Raw genomic sequence first — 16,248 nt, 5'->3', positions numbered from 1 at the left:
CCTTGTGCAGCCGAAGAAAATGTTGTGCGTCTTCTGGTGGCCAATGGCATAGCCGGCGTTGGCCCATACTTGGACTCCAGCCCAGGAAGGAGTTAGCACCGAGTTGCATAAGACTGAATCATGGGTGAAAACAACTCTTGCTTAACTTGGCATTCCAGTAGTGGCACCACAACGTTTCTCAATCTTGGCTGCTTGAAGATGTCTGGACTTCAAGTCCCAGAATTCTCTAGCCAACATGGGTCGACTTCAAGTCCCAGAATCTCCCAGCCAACTAGCTGGGGAATTCTGCAGTGGTGGGATTCAAATAATTTAACAACCGGTTCTCTGCCCTAATGACCGGCTGGGTGGGCGTGGCCATGGTGGGCGTGGCCAGGGGATGCGACGGGCAGCACTCGGCCTCCTGTACCCCACTGAGAGCAAAAATGGGCCATGGTGGGGACGTGCCACCCCCTCTCCGCCCCCCGTTTTGGGCCTAGGAGGCCTCCCTGCAGCCTCCTGGGAGTGAAAACAGGCTGGGGGGCATGCTGCACCCCCTGCGCCCCATTTTGGGCCTAGGGGGCCTCCCTGCGCTTACCTGGGAGCCAAAATGGGGCACATGGGGACTCCTTGAAGGGGCGGGGCCAGCCAGTAATTTAACTACCGGTTCACGCGAACTGGCCCGAACCGGCTGAATCCCACCATTGGAATTCTGGGAATTGAAGTCTCTTAAAGTTGGCAACGTTAAGAAACACTGGGTTTAAGGCAGTGGTGGGATTCAAATAATTTAACAACCGGTTCTCTGCCCTAATGATTCCTTCCAACAACCAGTTCACCAAACTGCTCAGAAAGTTAACAACCGGTTCTCCCGAACTGGTGCGAACCGGCTGAATCCCATCACTGGTTTAAGGCATAGATCTCTTGCAGAACATCCGTCCCTGTGTTCGCTAGGAATCACAAACAACTTGATGGCACATCACCAATCAATCAAATCAATGCACCGAGCTACCACCCTAAGCCGAAAACATCGTTTATTTGCTTTGGCACTGGCAATTCTGTGAATGTGGCAGTTTTGTGTACTCTGAATAAGTTTCATCAGCCCAGGTTTAGTAGAATTTACGTCCGTCACGACGGGCGTAGCTACAAACTCCTGATTTTGCAAACCACACAAGGCCCCATAGCCAAACTGAACAACCTCTGCTGAATTCTTTTGTTTATTTATATTTATTTATTAAATTTATATGCCACCCATTTTGGATGGTTTATAGCAAGTGGTGAAATCTGAACCGGTTTGCTACCGGTCTGCTGGTTGTACATGCGTGGTGCATGCCAAACGCACACTGAGTGTGCATGCACAATACACACCAAAAGGAGGCTTGGGAAGGTAAGTAGAACAGCGGGGGGGGAAATCAGCTGTGCCGCACCATTTAGATTCCCTACAAAGCAGGATTTCCTGCAATTTTAAATCGCGTGGCATAGCTGGTCGTCGGAAATATGGTTCAGAGCAACCGGTAGCTTTTTTTTTTTTTACTATCAGTTCACCTGAACCGGTAGCTTTTATCGCTACCCGAACCGGTGCAAACCAGTAGCATTTCACCACTGGTTTATAGTGATGAGTGATGTCGAATTGGCTATGCCCACCCAGTCACATGACCACCCAGCAGGGGTGAAATGCTCCCGGTTTGGACCGGATCGCCTGATCCGGTAGCGATGGAGGCGGGTGGTTCGGAGAACCGGTAGCAAAAATCCCTGCGCCCCCCCCCCCCACACCATGCCCAGTTGAGCTGCGCGATCATCAGAGGCTTTTTTTTTTTACTTTTTTCTACAGCCTCTTTGGCCGAAAAAATGCTTTTAAAAGTTTTTTTTTAAAAAAGCCTCTGATGATCGCGTGGCTCACCTGGGGTCGTCAGAGGCTTTCAAAAGCATTTTTTTTCTGCAAATTCTTTGGCCGAAGAGGTTGTAGGGGGAAAAAAAATGCTTTTAAAAGCCTCTGGCGATCCCAGCTGAGTTGCCTGATCGTCAGAGGCTTTTAAAAGTTAAAAAAAAAAAAAAGTTGGCCACGCCCACCCCGTCACATTCCCACCCACCCACCCACCAAACCACGCCCACAGAACCGGTAGTCACAAATTTTATGTTTCACTGCTGCTACCCAGCCACTCATGAGGGCAGAGAACCGGCTGTTAAATTATGTGAATCCCACCACTGCCTGAGTGGCATTTTATCCCCACGGTCACCAGGGTGGAGACAGCTCTTCTCCAGGGTTGGGACCAGCATTTCTGGGAAAGGCAGCCTGCCGGGCGAGTTTGTTGCGCATCCAGAAAACGATTTTAATGCAGTATTCACGAGAAAATGTCTCGGGTTGAAGGCACAGGCAGTCCTCGACTTACGGCCACGACGGAGCCCAGGATTTATGTTGCTAAGTGAGAGATGTGTTAAGTGAGTTTTTGCCCCATTTTACGACTTCTCTTGCCACGGGGGTTTAAGGGAATCACTACCACTCTTAGGGACACGGTTGTTAAGGGAATCCGGATTTCCCCATTGACGTGGCTTGTCCGAAGGCCGCAAAAGGGGAAATCACGTAACCCGGGGATGCTACGACCGTCATAAATGTGAGTCGGTTGCCCAGCGTCTGAATTTTGATCGAGTTGACCCCTGGGGATGCTGTAACTGTCGTAACTGTGAAACATGGTCATGTCACTTTTTTTCAGTGCCGTCGTAACTCCGAACAGTCCCTAAATGAACTTATGTAACTCAGAACAACTGTTACTAAGTGATGCAGTCATTAAGTGAGTTGTGCCCAAGATTTTCTAGTCTCCCCTGCCACCCAAGCTCATAAAACCATAGAATTATAGGGCTGGAAGGGACTTTGGAGGTCTTCTAGTCCATCCCCCTGCTCAAGCTCATAGAATCATAGAATTGTAGGGCTGGAAGGGACTTTGGAGGTCTTCCAGTCCATCCTCCTGCCCAAGCTCATAGAATCATAGACTTGTAGGGCTAGAAGGGACTTTGGAGGTCTTCCAGTCCATCCTCCTGCCCAAGCTCATAGAATCATAGACTTGTAGGGCTGGAAGGGACTTTGGAGGTCTTCCAGTCCATCCTCCTGCTCAAGCTCATAGAATCATAGACTTGTAGGGCTAGAAGGGACTTTGGAGGTCTTCCAGTCCATCCTCCTGCCCAAACTCATAGAATCATAGACTTGTAGGGCTGGAAGGGACTTTGGAGGTCTTCCAGTCCATCCTCCTGCCCAAGCTCATAGAATCATAGACTTGTAGGGCTGGAAGGGACTTTGGAGGTCTAGTCCATCCCCCTGCCCAAACTCATAGAATCATAGACTTGTAGGGCTGGAAGGGACTTTGGAGGTCTAGTCCATCCCCCTGCCCAAACTCATAGAATCATAGACTTGTAGGGCTGGAAGGGACTTTGGAGGTCTTCTAGTCCATCCTCCTGCCCAAACTCATAGAATCATAGACTTGTAGGGCTGGAAGGGACTTTGGAGGTCTTCCAGTCCATCCTCCTGCCCAAGCTCATAGAATCATAGACTTGTAGGGCTGGAAGGGACTTTGGAGGTCTAGTCCATCCCCCTGCCCAAACTCATAGAATCATAGACTTGTAGGGCTGGAAGGGACTTTGGAGGTCTTCTAGTCCATCCCCCTGCCCAAACTCATAGAATCATAGACTTGTAGGGCTGGAAGGGACTTTGGAGGTCTAGTCCATCCCCCTGCCCAAACTCATAGAATCATAGACTTGTAGGGCTGGAAGGGACTTTGGAGGTCTTCCAGTCCATCCTCCTGCCCAAGCTCATAGAATCATAGACTTGTAGGGCTGGAAGGGACTTTGGAGGTCTTCCAGTCCATCCTCCTGCCCAAGCTCATAGAATCATAGACTTGTAGGGCTGGAAGGGACTTTGGAGGTCTTCTAGTCCACCCCTCTGCCCAAGGCAGGAGTCTTCATCCCATGAGTTCCTTCTCTAGCTGTGAAAACCTCCAACTTTCTGTTCCTTCCTTGCTTACCAACTTGCCTCGTGTGAGGTGTGTGGGTGTGGTTGTGCCCCTCCTGTGGGTCACCTTCCTGACCCATTCACGGCATGTCAATCCAAGGTGATTCAGCCCAGAGTTGAGTCAATGGCACATCCCGGAATAGAAGCTTTTGAATCCCGGAGCTGCCTTCGCCACCCAGGAAGTCCTGCCAGATCCTTCACATACCAAGCCGAGAAGGTCATGAGGTGAGTCTTCTGGCCAGTGGCTCCTCCAGGGCAGGAGGCCCAAGTGACCAGCAGAGTTCTCCAGAGATGACTAAGAAGGAGTGGGGCCTTTGACTCACTCCACCAGCCAGACTTTGGGGTGGATTTCCAGATAGGCAGGAAAGTTTTCTGCAAGAACAGACCCATCCCTGAAACTGTTAGACAACTCAACTAGGGAGGGGGGCTGAGCCAGATAGGGGCTGGAGGGTCCAGGAGGGTCCTTTTTCCCTGGATTTCACCACCCTTCAGGCTCTGGGTCAGCTTGACAGCAATCCAAACGTGCCTTTGTCAGCACTTCAAGATTTACTCTAGTGCTGACATAAGAAGGAGAAGCGGAGGCGTCTGGAAAGGGACGTTTGACTTTTCACCTACTTATTTTCCCTGGAGATAATATCCCTTAGGAGATGGGATGGGAGGGGGGAAATTCCTTTGAGCTGGAGCAGTAGATTAGGGGTAGAGAGACTTGGAAGATGGCCAATGAGTGCAGAGGAGTGGGGAAAGGAAAGGGAGGGTTTTGGGTCAGGAAGTCAGTGTTGGCTACGATGGAGTCGGAGTTAGAATGTCGTGCTTAATAAATGGGAGTTTTTCATCAAAGACTTTGTTTGAAGTGCAATTTATTTGAGACGACCTCGAAACCTGACAGCCTTGTTCAATTAATGGACGCAACAGCTTCCCTCCAGAAGTTTGGGGTGATCCATCACTGGCGGTTTTGAAGAAGAGAATGGACAGCCATTTGACTGGCTTGGGCAGCAGGCTGGACCTCCAAGGTCCCTTCCATTCTGTTTCAAGCAGACGTAGGCCATTTGGTGGTCTCCACCAACATTTGGGGTTCAGCCTTGTCTGGGATGATGGGAGCTGAAATCCAACCATCAGCAGGCAGCTCCAGGCCAAGTGTCCTATTTATTCACTTCTACAATTCTACACAAAGTGTGTTTTGATCCAGGGAAAGCTACTTTGGGCACCCCTGCGTTCTCTTTTCTCTGCCCCCCCCCCACCTCCCCAGGCTAAACATAGCCAGAGTTACCCTGTGGTAAGATGGGTGGCCAATAAATTTGACAAATAAAAATAAAATAAATCCTGAAGGTTTTTGGTGACTGGAAGATTGTCTTCCTTTCTGGAGGAAACGCCCAATGCTCTGAAGAGATTTGGCCAGCACAGGAGATGGGCACAAATAGGGAAAGGAAAAGAGAAGTAAAGCATCAGGAAGTTTTAAGGGGCGTGAATAAGAGCACCAGTATGCCCACCGTCCCTGTCCTAATGTTCCCTTTAATTGTATTCATTTTACGTATTCAATTCATGCTTATACATATATATAATCTAATACGTACTCAACAAAATAAATAACTAAATAAATAATAACATTCCTTGATTCCTTTATTCTGGCATTTCTCAAAAGGGACTGGTTTAGAAGGAATCTAAACGAGTTTAAATCTTTCTGCTGCTTCCTGGATTTTGGCAGCAGCTCAACAGGTAGAGAGCGGCACCTGGCCGTAACTGGAGTGGAAGGTTGCCGCTAGCTCAGCCTGGTAGCCGGTGCCCTCTTGTGGAGTTGCGGCTAATGTCACAATATTCCAGCTTGTTGTGTCCTAACCAGGGGTGAAATCCTGCAGGTTCTGACAGGTTCTGGAGAACCGGTAGCGGAAATTTTGAGTACTTCAGAGAACCGGCAAATACCTCCTCTGGCTGGCCCCAGAGTGGGGAGGGAATGGAGATTTTGCAGTATCCTTTCCCCAGGAGTGGGGTGGGAATGGAGATTTTGCAGTATCCTTCCCCCAGGAGTGGAGAGGGAATGGAGATTTTGCAATATCCTTCCCCCGGAGTGGGGTGGGAATGGAGATTTTGCAGTATCCTTCCCCTGGAGTGGGGTGGGAATGGAGATTTTGCAGTATCCTTCCCCCAGGAGTGGAGAGGGAATGGAGATTTTGCAATATCCTTCCCCTGGAGTGGAGAGGGAATGGAGATTTTGCAGTATCCTTCCCCCAGGAGTGGGGAGGGAATGGAGATTTTGCAATATCCTTCCTCCTGGAGTGGGGTGGGAATGGGGATTTTGCAGTATCCTTCCCCTGGAGTGGGGTGGGAATGGAAATTTTGCAGTATCCTTCCCCCAAGAGTGGGAAAGGAATGGAGATTTTGCAATATCCTTCCCCCAGGAGTGGGGAGGGAATGGAGATTTTGCAGTATCCTTCCCCTGCCACGCCCACAGAACCGGTACTAAAAAAAATTGGATTTCACCACTGGTCCTAACAGAGTGTTTCTTAACCTTGGCCATGAAGATGGGTGGACTTCGACTCCCAGAATTCCCCCACCCCTTTGAAGGCACGGTGACTGGGGAATTCTGGGAGTTGAAGTCCACCCATCTTCAAGGGGCCCAGCTTGAGAGACAATGGCCTAAAGTGACTATGATTCTGTGAGAGGACAAAGAATCCGCAATCAATGCCCCCAAAACACGTGGGGTCTCACAACCAATTTAGCCAAGTCAGGGAAAGACGTAGCAGCAGCCTCCGTGCAAACTGGCTGAAATAAATGGCTTTCTCTTTTAAACTTACAATGCTTAATGCATTGTAAGCCGCCCTGAGTCTCCGGAGAAGGGCGGCATAGAAATCGAACCAATAAATAAATAAATAAATAAACGTCTTCATTAAAAATGCCTTTTTATTGTCTTTTTTTTAAAAAAAAAATATTTTCATTCTATGATAATCCATCCAGAATCGGTGTATGGATACAGATACAGATGAACAGAGTTGGAAGGGACCTTGTGGGTCATCTAGTCCAACCCCCCGCCCCGACCAAGCAAGAGACCCTACACCATTTCTGACAGATGGCTGCCATTAAAATGTAATAAATAAATTGGATAAAACAGGGTTTGTGCTAAGCTGAGAGGGGTGAGCTTCTTTGAGGGCTTTGAATGTGGCCACAAACACGTTTTTGTGGCACTTGGGGATCCCTTCAGGAACAAAAGCAATCTGGATGGTCAGGAAATGTGATAAGAAATTACGAGTAGCTACAGGGAGGCCTACTAGGCCCAAAACAGGGCGGGGGAGGTGCGTCCCCCCCCCCCAACGGCCCATTTTCATTCCCTGGAGGCTGCAGGGAGGCTTACTAGGCCCAAAACAGGGCGGGCTGTGCAGTACAGATACCCTAAGGCCCATTTTCACTCCCAGGAGGCTGCAGGGAGGCCTACTAGGCCCAAACAGGGCGGGGTGTGCGATAAGGCCACCCTAAGACCCATTTTCACTCCCAGGAGGCTGCAGGGAGGCTTCCTAGGCCCAAAACAGGGCGGGGTGTGCAGTACAGCCACCCTAAGGCCCATTTTCACTCCCAGGATGCTGCAGGGATGCCTACTAGGCCCAAAACAGGGCGGGGTGTGCGGTACAGCCATCCTAAGGCCCATTTCCACTCCCGGGAGGCTGCAGGGAGGCCTACTAGGCCCAAACAGGGCGGGGTGTGCGATACGGCCACCCTAAGACCCATTTTCACTCCCAGGAGGCTGCAGGGAGGCTTCCTAGGCCCAAAACAGGGTGGGGGAGGTGCATCCCCCGCCCCAACGGCCCATTTTCACTCCCAGGAGGCTGCAGGGAGGCCTACGAGGCCCAAAACAGGGCATAGGGGGTGCGCCCCCCCCACGGCCCATTTTCACTCGCAGGAGGCTGCAGGGAGGCCTACTAGGCCCAAGACAGGGCGGGGTGTGCAGTACAGCCACCCTAAGGCCCATTTTCACTTCCAGGAGGCTGCAGGGAGGCCTACTAGGCCCAAAACAGGGCCGGGGGTGCGGTGCGGCCACCCTAAGGCCCATTTTCACTCCCGGGAGGCTGCAGGGAGGCCTACTAGGCCCAAAACAGGGCGGGGGATGCGGCGTGGCCACCCTAAGGCCCATTTTCACTCCCGGGAGGCTGCAGGGAGGCCTACTAGGCCCAAAACATGGCGGGGGGTGCGGTGCGGCCACCCTAAGGCCTGTTTTTGCTCCCAAGAGGCACCAGGGAGGCCTACTAGGCCCAAAATGGGGCACAGGGCGGTGGCGTATCCCCCCTCCCCCCGCAGCCCGTTTTTCCTCCCAGGGGGGTGCAGGAGGCCGAGTGCTGCCAATAACACCCCCTGGCCACACCCACCATGGCCACGCCCACCCAGCCGGTTATTAGGGCAGACAAGTGGTTGTTGAATTATTTGAATCCCACCACTGCTCCACACTGGTCGGATGATACGGGGCAGCATCAAGTGGGTGTGGTTCATTCAGCCAATTGCCCAGTGAAATGGCTGTGGTCCCACTTCAGTCGATGACTTCGGATCACGCAATGGGGGTCGTTGGTCTTCCTGGGGGCCGAAGGGGCCTCTTTCTGGCCACACTGTGGTCTCATCCAGGACGTGGTACGCTGAGGAGGGTCCCTTCCATCTTCATCATCCATTGCTCTTTTTTCTTCTATTCAGACGGTTCAATTTCTCAAAGATTGCCTGAAGAAATCCATCTCCATTTTTTGGCAAATTTTTCAGAAGTGGTTTCCTTTTCCCTCCTTCCTAGATCTGGGAAAGAATAATTGACCTAAGGTCACTGAGATGGCCTTCTCAAAGGGGAAGAGGAAAAGAGAGAGGGAAAGAGAGGAAAAACAAGGAGGGAGGGAGGGAGGGAGGGAGGGAGGGAGGGAGGGAGGGAGGAAGGAAGGAAGGAAGGAAGGAAGGAAGGAAGGAAGGAAGGAAGGAAGGAAGGAAGGAAGGAAGGAAGAATGGATGGATTTGTGCCTATTGGAGAACTAGAACTCACAATATCCTTCTTATTGGCCCAAAGTCATTCAGCGAACTTTTGTGAATATTGCTGGAGTAGAATTCAACATGACTATTGATTGAAGAAAAGTACCAAATTTCAGTTATTGATCCAAAGTCACACAGCCATTGTTCAGGGAGCTGCAGCAGTGGAACTTAACATTTAGAACTGATAAAAACCTAACGCAAAATGAGAACTCACCGTCCGCTGAGTATTGGCCCAAAGTCTTTCAGCCATCCGTCATGAGGATTCCAGAAGGAGAATGTACCATGCCTAATACAGGAAGAGAGACATCATTTTTTAATAGTTCGCCAAAGTCATTCAACGGTCTGTTGTTTGCATGGCAGGAGTGGAACTCACCTTTTCGGAGAAGACTTCAGGAAATCAAAGCAGAATTAGAACTCACCGTCCGCTGAGGATTAGCCCAAAGACTTTCAGCTACCATTGTTTAGTTGTTTGCCAAAGTCATTCTACTGTCTGCTGTTCGCGTGGCAGGAGTGGAACTCACCTCTTAGCAGAAGACGTCATCAAAGCTAATGCAGAATTAGAACTCACCGTCCCCTGAGTATTGGCCCAAAGTCTTATATCCACCCATCATGATGATTCCAGGAGTAGAACGTACCATGCCTAATACAGGAAGACAAGTCAACATTGTTTAGTTAGTCAACCGCTCATTCAACTGTTTCTTGTTCGCGCGGAAGGAATGGAACTCATGTTTTCGGAGAAGACTTCATGAAATCAAAGCAGAATTAGAACTTACTGTCCACTGAGAATTGGCCCAAAGTCTTTCAACCACCACCATGAGGATTCCAGGAAGAGAACATCTTATGCCTAATGCTGGAAGACAATTCAACATCTTTTAGTTATTCAACCAAAGTCATTCAATTGTTTCTTGTTCGTGCAGCAGGTCTAGAACTCACCTTTTAGGAGAAGATTTCATCAAAGTTAATGTAAAATTAGAACTCATCATCCCCTCAGTATTGGCCCAAAGACTTTCAGACACCCATCATGAGGATTCCAGGAGGAGAGTGTACCATGCCTAATGCAGTAAGACAAGTCAACATCTTTTAGTTATTCAACCACTCATTCAACTGTTTCTTCTTCGCGCGGCAGGAGTGGAACTCACCTTTTAGGAGAAGACTTCATCAAAGCTATGTAGAATTAGAACTCACCGTCTGATGAGTATTGGCCCAAAGTCTCTCAGCCACCCATCATGAGGATTCCAGGAGGAGAACGTACAATGCCTAATGCTGGAAGAGAAGTCATCATCTTTTAGTTGTTCACCAAAGACATTCAACTGTTTCTTATAGGCACGGAAGAAGTGGAACTCACCTTTTACGAGAAGACTTCATCAAAGCTAATGCAGAATTAGAACACATCATCTGCTGAGTATTGGCCCAAAGTCTCTCAGCCACCCATCATGTGGATTCCAGAAGAGACGTGCCATGCCTAATACAGGAAGAGAAGTGATCGTTGTTTAGTTGTTTGCCAAAGTCATTCTACTGTCTGTTGTTCGCATGGCAGGAGTGGAACTCACCTCTTAGCAGAAGACGTCACCAAAGCTAATGCAGAATTAGAACTCACCATCCCCTGAGTATTGGCCCAAAGTCTTACATCCACTCATCATGACGATTCCAGGAAGAGAACATCTTATGCCTAATGCTGGAAGACAATTCAACATCTTTTAGTTGTTTGTCAAAGTCATTCAACGGTCTATTCTTTGTTTAGTTATTCAACCAAAGTCATTCAACTGTCTGTTTTTCGTGCGGCAGGAGTGGAACTCACCTTTTAGGAGAAGACTTCATTAAGGCTATGTAGAATTAGAACTCACCGTCCCCTCAGTATTGGCCCAGAGACTTTCATCCACCCATCATGAGGATTCCAGGAGGAGAGCATACCATCCCTAATGCAGGAAGACAAGTCAACATCTTTTAGTAGTTTGTCAAAGTCATTCAACGGTCTGTTCCTCGTGTGGCAGGAGTGGAACTCACCTTTTAGGAGAAGACTTCATCAAAGCTATGTAGAATTAGAACTCACCATCTGATGAGTATTGGCCCAAAGTCTCTCAGCCTCCCATCATGAGGATTCCAGGAGGAGAGCGTATCATGCCTAACGCAGGAAGACAAGTCAAAATCTTTTAGTTATTCAACCAAAGTCATTCAACTGTTTCTTGTTCGCGCAGCAGGAGTGGAACTCACCTTTTCGGAGGGGGACTTCATGAAATCTAATGCAGAATTAGAACTCACCGTTCCCTGAGGATTGACCCAAAGACTTTCATCCACCCATCATGAGGATTCCAGGAGGAGAGCATACCATGCCTAATGCAGGAAGACACGACAACGTCTTTTAGTTGTTTGCAAAAGTCATTCAACGGTCTGTTCTTCGCGCGGAAGGAGTGGAACTCACCTTTTAGGAGAAGACTTTGTGAATTCAAATACAGAATTAGGACTCACCGGCCCCTGAGTATTGGATCAAAGACTTTCAGCCACCCATCATGAGGATTCCAGGAGGAGAGCGTACCATGCCTAATGCAGGAAGACAAGTCAACATCTTTTAGTTGTTTGTCAAAGTCATTCAACGGTTTGTTGTTTGTGCGGCAGGAGTGGAACTCACCTTTTAGGAGAAGGCTTCATGAAATTTAATACAGAATTAGAACTCACCGTCCACTGAATATTAGCCCAAAGACTTGGAGCCACCGATCATGAGGATTCCAGGAGGAGAACGTATCATGCCTAATGCAGGAACAGAAGTCAACATCTTTTAGTTATTCAACCGAAGTCATTCAACTGTCTGTTTTTCGTGCGACAGGAGTGGAACTCACCTTTTAGAATAAATCTTAATCAAAGCTATGTAGAATTAGAACTCACAGTACACTGAGTATTTGGCAAAAGTCATTCAGCCACCATGATGAGGATTCCAGGAGGAGAACTCACCATGCCTAATGCAGGAAGACAAGTCAACATCTTTTAGTTGTTTGCAAAAGTCATTCAACGGTCTGTTCTTTGCGCGGAAGGAGTGGAACTCACCTTTTAGGAGAAGACTTTGTGAATTCAAATACAGAATTAGGACTCACCGGCCCCTGAGTATTGGATCAAAGACTTTCAGCCACCGATCATGAGGATTCCAGGAGGAGAGTGTACCATGCCTAATCCAGGAAGAGAAGTCATCGTTGTTTAGTTTTTCGCCAAAGTCATTCGACTGTCTGTTGTTCGCATGGCAGGAGTGGAGCTCACCTTTTAGGAGAAGGCTTCATGAAATTTAATACAGAATTAGAACTCACTGTCCGCTGAGTATTGGCCCAAAGACTTGCAGCCACCGATCATGAGGATTCCAGGAGGAGAACGTACCATACCTAATACAGGAAGAGTAGTCATCATCCTTTAGTTATTCAACCACTCATTCAACTGTTTCTTCTTCGCACGGCAGGAGTGGAAGTCACCTTTAGAATAAGTCTTAATCAAAGCTATGTAGAATTAGAACTCACAGTCCACTGAGTATTTGGCAAAAGTCATTCAGCCACCATCATGAGGATTCCAGGAGGAGAAAGTACCATGCCTAATGCAGGAAGACAAGACAACATCTTTTGGTAGTTCGCCAAAATCATGCAACGGTCTTGTTGTTCGCGCGGCAGGAGTGGAACTCACCTTTTAGGAGAAGACTTCATGAAATCTAATGCAGAATTTAAACTCACAATCTGCTGAGTATTGGTCAAAGACTTGCAGCCACCCATCGTGAGGATTCCAGTAGGAGAGCGTACCATGCCTAATGCAGGAAGACAAGTCAACATCTTTTAGTTGTTTGCAAAAGTCATTCAACGGTCTGTTGTTCACGCGGAAGGAGTGGAACTCACCTTTTAGGAGAAGAATCCGGGAAATCTAATGCATAATTAAAACTCACCATCCGCTCAGTATTAGCCCAAAGAATTTCAGCCTCCCATCATGAGGATTCCAGAAGGAGAGCATATCATGCCTAATGCAGAAACACAAGTCAACATCTTTTAGTTATTCGACCAAAGTCATTCAACTGTTTCTTCTTCGCGCAGCAGGAGTGGAACTCACCTTTTCGGAGGAGACTTCATGAAATCTAATGCAGAATTAATACTCACCGTCCCCTAAGGATTGGCCCAAAGGCTTTCAGCCTCCCATCATGATGATCCCAGGATGAGAGCATACCATGCCTAATGCAGGAAGAGAAGACATTTAGTTATTCAACCACTTGTTCAATTGTTTCTTGTTCATGCGGCAGGAGTGGAGCTCACCTTTTAGGAGAAGACTTCATCAAAGTTATGCAGAATTAGAACTCACCGTCCACTGAGTATTGGCCCAAAGTATTTCAACCTCCCATCATGAGGATACCAGGAGGAGAACGTACCATGCCTAATAAGGAAGACAAGTCAACATCTTTTAGTTGTTTGCAAACATCATTCAACGGTCTGTTCTTCGCATGGCAGGAGTGGAACTCACCTTTTAGGAGAAGACTTCGTGAAATCTAATGCAGAATTAGAACTCACCGTCCGCTGAGTATTGGCCCAAAAACTTTCCGCCACCCATCGTGAGGCTTCCAGGAGGAGAGCATACCATGCCTAATGCAGGAAGAGAAGTCAACATCTTTTAGTTATTCAACCAAAGTCATTCAACGGTCTATTGTTCCCGTGGCAGGAGTGGAACTCACCTTTTAGGAGAAGACTTCGTGAAATTTAATGCAGAATTAGAACTCACCGTCCGCTGAGTATTGGCCCAAAGACTTTCAGCCACCCATCATGAGGATTCCAGGAGGAGAACGTACCATGCCTAATGCAGGAAGACACGTCACCATCATTCTGTGGTAAGCCCTTCCACTAGTTACTTTTCCTTACTGTTAGGAAAATTCTCCTGAATTCCAGGTTGCTTCTCTCCTCGGTTAGTTTCCATCCATTATTTCTTGTCCTGCCTTCTGGTGCTTTGGAGAATAATTTGACCCCCTTCTCTTCTTTGGGGCAGCCCCTCAAATGCTGTAATTCTGCTATCATGTCACCCCAAATTCTTCTTTTCTCTAGACGAGGCAAACCCAAATCCTTGTAGCTGTTTTTAATATGTTTTAATCTCCAGGCCTTTCATCATCTTATTTGCTCTTCTCTGCACTTTTTCCAAAATCTCAACCTCTTTTTATTTGTAGTAGAAGGCTTTCATCTTTTGTTGTGTGCATCTCTATATACAGAGGAAGTGCTCTTTTACATATATATAATATAACTCCACCTCCTCTTTTGCTAAGTCTGTTTCTTTTTAATAGTTTGTATCCTTCTATCAGTACATTTCAGTTATTAGTTATCAACCCACCAGGTTTCTATAATGGCAACTTGTGTGTATTGCAGGAGTAAAACTATGCCTTTTGCAGGAATAGATGTCACCGTCTCTTGCTGATTTGCTCATAGTCACTCTGTTCTTCTTATGGCGGCAGTCCTTACCATCTCTATTACATACAGATACTGTACAGATACAGATTAACAGAGTTGGAAGGGTCCTTGTAGGTCATCTAGTCCAACCCCCCGCTCAATAAGGAGACCCAGCACCATTTCTGACCAATGACAGTCCCATCTGTTCTTGAAAGCCTCCAGGGATGAAGTTCCCACAACTTCTGAAGGCAACTTCTGTTCCATCGGTTGATTCTTCTCACTGTCAGAAAATTCCTCCTTATTTCCAGGTTGAATCTCTTCTTGTTCAGTTTCCATCCATTATTCCTTGTCTGGCCTTCGGGTGCTTTGGAGAATAGCTTGGCCCCCTTCCTCCTCTCTGGGGCAGCCCCTCAAGTATTGGAAGATGCTCCCATGTCTCCCCTGGTCCTTCTCTTCTCTTCTCTTCTCTTCTCTTCTCTTCTCTTCTCTTCTCTTCTCTTCTCTTCTCTTCTCTTCTCTTCTCTTCTCTTCCCTTCCCTTCCCTTCCCTTCCCTTCCCTTCCCTTCCCTTCTCTTCATTAAAGTAGACCATCCCAGTTCCTGCAACCGTTCATTGTATGTTTTAGCCTCCAGTCCCCTCATCATCCTGGTTGCTCTTCTCTGCACTCTTTCCGGAGTCTCAACATCCTTTTTATAGTGCGGTGACCAAAACTGGATGCAGGACTCTAGGTGTGGCCTTACTAAGGCTTTATAGAGTGGCTTTAGTATCTCCCTTGATCTTGATTGAATCCCTCTGTTAATGCAATTTAGGATTGCATTGGCTTTTTTAGCTTCCGCTGCACACTGCTGACTCATATTTAGCTGATTGTCCACTAAGACTCCAAGATCCCTCTCACAGTCACTGCTATTAAGCCTGGTTTCCCCCAATCTATATGTGCACTTTTGGTTTTTCTTACCTAAGTTTAAGACTTTATTAGAATAGAATAGAATAGAATAGAATAGAATAGAATAGAGTAGAGTAGAGTAGAGTAGAGTAGAGTAGAGTAGAGTAGAATAGAATAGAATAGAATAGAATAGAATAGAATAGAATAGAATAGAATAGAATAGAATAGAATAGAATAGAATAGAAAATATGGAATGGAAAGAATAGAAAATAAAATAAATAGGAATAGAATAGAATTTTTACCGGCCAAATGTGATTGGACACACAAGGAATTTGTCTTGGTGCATACGCTCTCGGTATACATAAAAGAAAAGATACGTTCATCAAGAATCATAATGTACAACACTTAATGATAGTCATAGGGTACAAATAAGCAATCGAATCATATTAGGAAACAGTCAATATAAATCGTAAGGATTCCAGCAACAAGGTTACAGCCGTAACCGTCTATTGCCGGACTCGAACTCACCGTCTCTTGCTGATTGGCAGCTTGCTGCCTATGGGTTCGACTAGATCTTACCGTCTCCTGGTTATTGGCTCTTAGAAGTCCCACAGCTGACCTTTGTGCAGATTGCAGAACTAGAACTCACAGCACCTGCTGCAGGACAAGAAGTTCCTGTCTTCTGGTGATTGGCCCAGCTGACTTTCACGCCTAGAACTCCTCACTTCTGGCCCGTTTCCTTGAGCGCTAAATGAAATTGGCTGCCATGTAGGGAGACGGCATGTGCCAACCTCTCCCAACTGTCTGAGCCCCTGAGCCACCCTGGCAACCTGCCTGGATGTCTGCCCACCCAGTGGCTGTTGCTTAGAGACCTGTGTGTGTGGGGGGGGGTCATTTCTGATGTCACAGCGGAGGGAGGGGGGGTCAGGAGGGGCTCTGTCAGGGGAAGACCCAGCCTGCTACCCAAAGTGCCATCGTGGCTTCCCAAACACCCAGTTCTCCCTAAAGCCACGAGGAGGAGGAAC

At 47.6% G+C, this 16,248-nt stretch overlaps 1 long non-coding RNA gene across 1 annotated transcript; it reads right to left on the bottom strand.

Moving 5' to 3' along the window:
- Positions 1-7,361: 7,361 nt before the first annotated feature.
- On the bottom strand, positions 7,362-9,244 carry LOC132711905 (uncharacterized). The gene is made up of 3 exons (XR_009622627.2): positions 9,171-9,244; positions 8,970-9,041; positions 7,362-8,731 (listed from the first exon to the last, which is right to left on the bottom strand). It is a non-coding gene; the product is annotated as an uncharacterized LOC132711905 (long non-coding RNA).
- Positions 9,245-16,248: the final 7,004 nt, after the last annotated feature.

Source organism: Pantherophis guttatus, chromosome 18 (genome assembly GCF_059756535.1).
Source record: "Pantherophis guttatus breed Tessera chromosome 18, ASM5975653v1, whole genome shotgun sequence".
Lineage (NCBI taxonomy): Eukaryota > Metazoa > Chordata > Lepidosauria > Squamata > Colubridae > Pantherophis > Pantherophis guttatus.
This window is presented reverse-complemented; position numbering and strand designations above follow the sequence as displayed.